Raw genomic sequence first — 5794 nt, 5'->3', positions numbered from 1 at the left:
ATATTTAGACTTTAAGGGATAAACAGAGTAAGCTGTTAATTCACTGTAATTCTCCTATTATACTGCATGAGAAGTAAATCTCAACTGGAAATCTCATAGCTTTTCAAAAGCAAATACTGCAACAGCTCAGATGTATCTTAACAAATCTCAGATTATTATTCCATCATACGTGACATCTCCATTGCATGTGATGGTTTGATCTCCTTGCAAATAGGATGGATGTCTTCAGAAGATTACAAAACATCATCATCATCATCATCTTCATCATCATCTGTACATGGACATAATAAATGTTATTTAACATAAAACACTAATCAGTAAAACATCATATTGTTTTACAAGACATTTATATGATGTGCGCTCCTAAACTTTTCTCAGAGACATTTGCTTTGATTCACGATGCAGAGAAGGCAAAGAGGTTACAATTATCAACAAGAGACCTAAAGTAAGTGTTATACCTCATTTACAATGCTTTTTGTAACATCATAATGACAAATCAAACCAACTCCCCAGATTTAAAATCGTAATACAAGTCATTGATTCTTGCATGTCTCGTGAACAAATATCATATCATATCCATTACATTGAGTTATTTTGATGTGTTGATTTACTGGGTTTGAGTGCTATTTTTAAATATTCATTTGAAATAACTCTTTTCAGTATACTCAAACTTTACATATTGAGTGAGTTAAAAAACATTTTTTTTTTTTAAGTGATTTTGTTACCTCACAAGATATGACACACATGGATACATAAGCTACTTTTAACAAGTTTTTGTGGGTGCCTTTTTTAAGAATGTGTTTTGTGTTCATCAAAAGTGAGTTATATGGGTTTGGAATTATATTTTTGAGTAAATTATTACTCTAATGTTGTTACAGATGATTCATGCTGGAATAACTGAAAAATCAAAAAGAAATGTATTTGAGTATAAAATCATCAGTACATTGTCAAGTTGGATAAAAAGAGCTCTTGTTAACATTTTTAGGACACATAACAGACATGGGTAAGCCACATTTCCATATTTAAGATTATTGATTGTCATGCATAACTTTTTGATCATTAATATTTGTAATTTGTCTAATAATAATTAGAAGTCTGGACTTTTTCTAGTAGGGCTGCCCTTGACTAAAAATTTTCTAAAGACTTTTTTTTTTTTTTACATTTTATTGACAGCCCCCATTTTTAACAATTTAACTACCCCAATAGGTTGATGCTAGAGAAAATTAACAAAGCATCAGGGAACATCTGCGTGTAATGAAGGAGGAAACACAGAGGAGACTCTCTTTGAGTTCCTGTGTTTCATACTGGCCAAAATGCTCAGTACAGTAGTGTGTTAATTGCCTCCTTCTTTAATTGTATGAGTTAAGTCTATATGTCTTTCCTCCTTTGCCTTCCTCTTAACACAAGCTCCTTTCGGGTCTGTGAGACCACGCCAGTGTTGACGTGAGCCCCGAGTCCTTCAAGTTTCGCGGAGTCCCCTGAAGGAGAAGTTCAGGTGCATGATTGATAACTGTGAAGATGGCAGACTGAAAAAAGGTAATTAAATCATTACTGCTTAGATTTTCATTGTACCACTGACTGACACCCTACCACTCTGCCTGAGATCATACCTGTCTTCTTTCCTGCATTTATCTATATTACACACAGTAATGGATGTTAAAAAAAATAAAAATAAATTGGGTAAAAGCATCCACCATATTATGTTAAACTAATGAGGTTATTTTGTTTAAAGGCCTACAGTTGGAAGCAGCTATTCTGCTCTTGCCTTCTCTGTTCAAGGAAGACCCGGCGTTGCTGTTTGAAGTTGAGGTGAGCCATGAACAGTTGACTACAGTGTGTGAAACACAATCTAAATAAAAGCACTACACTTATTGCACTTTTTGTTATTCAGAGGATTTCAATGCAAACATTAGTTTTTTTGTTTGTTGGTCTACACAAACTATGCTATCAAACTGAAGAGAAATTTTGCTCATTTTCAGTTCATGGCTTAAAGTATTTGAACACTTGTATGACAGTAGTTAAAATTAATTTAACTCATAAGGTTTGCCTTGCAAATAAATATGAGAAGATGGTTAATGCTATTATCCCCTCTCCCCCAGGGCTATTCTCAGACCAGCCCATCCCAACACCTAAGATGAAGCTTACAGGCTGTAGGGAGGGTCATCTTGTGCAGTATGACCACATTGTGCTCACGTTGGACGGACAGTTAATCACAGAGGAGAGCGAGGACATCTCGACGGCACTGGGACTCCTCCTGTAGCAGCAGTTCTCAATTCCAGTCCTGGCGACCTGCCCCTACATGTTGTACATGTCTCACTTATTTAACACACCTGATTCAGATCATGAGCTTGTTAGAAAAGAGCTCCATGAATGAACTGTGCTCTGACTGACATGGTCCCTCCCTACACAGGATCCCTACACGGAACATTCATTTACAGATTTACACTACTTCCTGTCACTGTAAATCAATATTCTCTATTTCTGCGCCTCTTCCAAGTCTAGTTGCAGTTTCCATTGTTTTTTTAAGTTAAACAAGAAGGTTAGTACGTTGTTGACAGTGAAAAAGTGAAAGCTACTGCAGTACTTTAGAGTGTACAACTTAGTTTGCAAGTGGTTGTGTATTATTAATTTTCAGTAATTTCACTCACTCACTATTAATGTTAAAAAAAACCTAGATTTTCCAAATAAAGTAAAGAACTAATGTAGGCCTAAGACCGTAGGTGAAAAAGTTACCTGATTACAGGGCTACAGTACATATATTCTTCAAAAATGTACATATTTCAAGCTTGTTGCATTATTTTGTATGTGTATAAAACAACAACTCCCTGTATATTTGTCAGGAGTACACAGAGACGAAGGAGCGAGGAGACAAGGGAATCTTCCAATCGAAAAATTCATCAAAAGTCTTTATTCATCAAAAGTGCCCAGAAGCATCAAATTGGGTGAAGGCATATAACAGCAGACAGGAAACATGGGGCAGAACACACTATAAATCACAGTAGCCCCTCACTGCAGAACAAAAGATCCAGGGGGCGGAGTTGGATCCACATCCAGGGGGTGGAGATTGGTAGGTTTAGGGGTGGGGATGGGTAGGTTTAGGGGTGGGGATGGGTGGGTTTATGGATCAGGGGGTGGAGACGGGTAGGTTTAGGGGTGGGGATGGGTGGGTTTAGGGATCAGGGGGTGGAGACGGGTAGGTTTAGGTCTATGTAAGGTGAGGACCATCTCCTATAAATAGACAGAGCTAACAAGGTGAAAACGAGACACACCTGGAACATAATAAGACGGAATGAGGACAGGAACAGGAAGACCAAATAAGGACATAAGGAAACAACTAGGGAACAGGACACACTTGACAATATTGTGATGTTGTATATTGATATTCCCTGGCTTGTCAGCACTCGTTTTATTTGCTGCTGAAATAAATAAATTAAAAGGTTTTGAAAGTGGGATGTATTTTGTTTCCCAGTAAGCATTTAGTACAGGAATTTGAATCTTTAAAGCTTCAATTTGGTAAGAAATGATTAGATATCATTCATCGTAAGTAAAACTGTCATTCAGAAGCATATTCGCTCATCTATGGTAGTCATATATGGCACCTCTAATGGTTCTGTGTAACACATTTTGACAAATGTGCTATTAAGCTTCTTATCTTTAAGAATATGTGCCATGTAGTACCGAAAGAGGTTCCCCTATGATAACAAGCCAAAGAACCGCTATTGTCACGAATCCGGTCTATGAACTTCCATCCACTCACCACCAGAGGTCACTCACTCACTACAGTGACTCTTGCACTACACTAACTGTTGCACGTCACCTCTGGACTACAGTTCCCATCATCCATTGCACTGACCACACACACAGCTGATTCCCCTTTGAAACGCCTTACTTAAATTATGGAATTTCTCTCCCTCACTGCTGAGTGTTGTATAACGTTTATCACTCTCCCAGCGATAGCTACTCTACAGAGCCCAGTTTATTGTCATAGTCTTGCCTTGCCTGTTTTTCCTGTGTTCTTATTCTAGCCCGTGTTCCCTGGATTAACCCTTGCCTTGCCGTTTGGATACTGTTTGCCCCAGCCCGGACCATTGCTTTGTTTACGGATTACCTCTTTTGTCTTATGCCGAGTTCACACTGCACGATTTTAGCCCGATTTTTCACTCGCCGACAGGTTTTGATAAATCGCCGACAAATGCCGACATCGGAGGCAAATCTGAGCTCGTTCACGCGAGTGACAATCGCGCAGTGTGAATTATCACAGATGCGATCTGAGGGAATCGCCGACACGTCGCCGACGCCCGTGAAATATTTGGCATGCTAAATATCTGGAGCTGTCGGCGATTCACAATCACGCTGTGTGCAATGATTTCTGAATGAAAACTACATCACGATGACCTTCAGCCAATGAGAGACAAAGATACAGGGCAGAGGGAAGTTCAGTGAGGAGTTATAGACCATATCAGTATTTTAATATGTACAATTATATCATACAGAAACGAGCACAAACGCTTGACCAGCCGCAACATCAGCATAACAGTTACTGCAAATTATTATTTACCACTCTTTGCAGAACACAATCCCTGCATCTCCCTCCTGCATAATCTGTCTTTCTTTTTGTAGCTGGAAATCAGCGCACAGACAATTTGCTGGCTATATTTTTTAATACTTCCAGTCTCACTCGAGAAAAACGGTCTGACACACGCAGGTCTCGCGTTATTTCCTTATCACTTCTCGCGTGTGTTTTGTTGGGAAACGTAGTTTGCGGATCAGACAGAGTTGTCGGTGATTCTTCCTATTGTGAAATCGTGCAATGTGAAAGCCCCTGTCGCCGATCCATCGTGCAATGTGAACACAGCAGCGACTGAATGCTTCCCCAGATAGTCACGCAGTGTGAAAACAACAGCGATCCGACGAGTTTGAAAATCGTGCAGTGTGAACTCGGCATTAGCCCTCTGGGTATTGTTAGCCCACGATTGAACACGCCTGTTTAGGATACTTCTCTTGCCTTGCCCTCTATATACCTGTTTGCCGTTGTTTGAACCTGCCTGTTATGACTATGTCTATGTTCAGAAATAAAGCTTTGCAATTGGATCCGCACGCATCACATCTCGTTGACCCCGTTACAGAATACTCGGCCACACAAGGATCCAGCGGCTTTCATGAACAATACTGGTCAGGTATGTACACTGCAAAACTATTATTAGCCCTCAAGCAGGGTATGCGATCACTGCAGGACTTTATCCTGGAATATCTAGACGTTGCTAATAATTCTGATTTTCCAGATGTCTTGATTTTTTTATTTCTTATTTGTGAGGGTCCACGCTCCTCACTGAGTCAGTTTTTGGGTGTCTGTGGGTGTCGCGGATGAGGAGCACGTCACCGCATCTATGACTGAAATGGTGGTGGTGTCAGACTGCACTCACAAAATGGCGGTCATACCAACCGGTCACATCATTACTGCCATTCATGAATCAAGTCATGTCACAGCTGCTGTTTCCGAGTCAAGTCACCGCTGATATTCATGAATCAGGTCAGGTCACAATTGATCTTCATGAATCCAGTCAAGCTACCGTTGATCTTCATGAATCAAGCAAAGTTGAGCTTCATGAGCTAAGTCAAGTCACCGTAGTCACAGCACGTCTCCGCTGATCTTCCAGAGTCACAGCATGTCACAGCTGATTATCTAGAGTCTTGTGACATCCCGTCCATCACACCCAGATATTCAAGGTCAGTGCTTCGATTTCCCAGTCTGTTATCCAGTGTGAGGGATGCACCGCTGGTGTCTGCACACGCA

The 5794-nt window shown here is 40.2% G+C and overlaps 1 long non-coding RNA gene across 1 annotated transcript; it reads left to right on the top strand.

The window, feature by feature from the left end:
* Window positions 1–1407: 1407 nt before the first annotated feature.
* On the top strand, window positions 1408–3008 carry LOC131534648 (uncharacterized). The gene is made up of 3 exons (XR_009269404.1): window positions 1408–1536; window positions 1733–1809; window positions 2100–3008. It is a non-coding gene; the product is annotated as an uncharacterized LOC131534648 (long non-coding RNA).
* Window positions 3009–5794: the final 2786 nt, after the last annotated feature.

The sequence above is a fragment of the Onychostoma macrolepis genome, chromosome 25 (assembly GCF_012432095.1).
Source record: "Onychostoma macrolepis isolate SWU-2019 chromosome 25, ASM1243209v1, whole genome shotgun sequence".
In the NCBI taxonomy this organism is placed as follows: Eukaryota; Metazoa; Chordata; class Actinopteri; order Cypriniformes; family Cyprinidae; genus Onychostoma; species Onychostoma macrolepis.
This window is presented reverse-complemented; position numbering and strand designations above follow the sequence as displayed.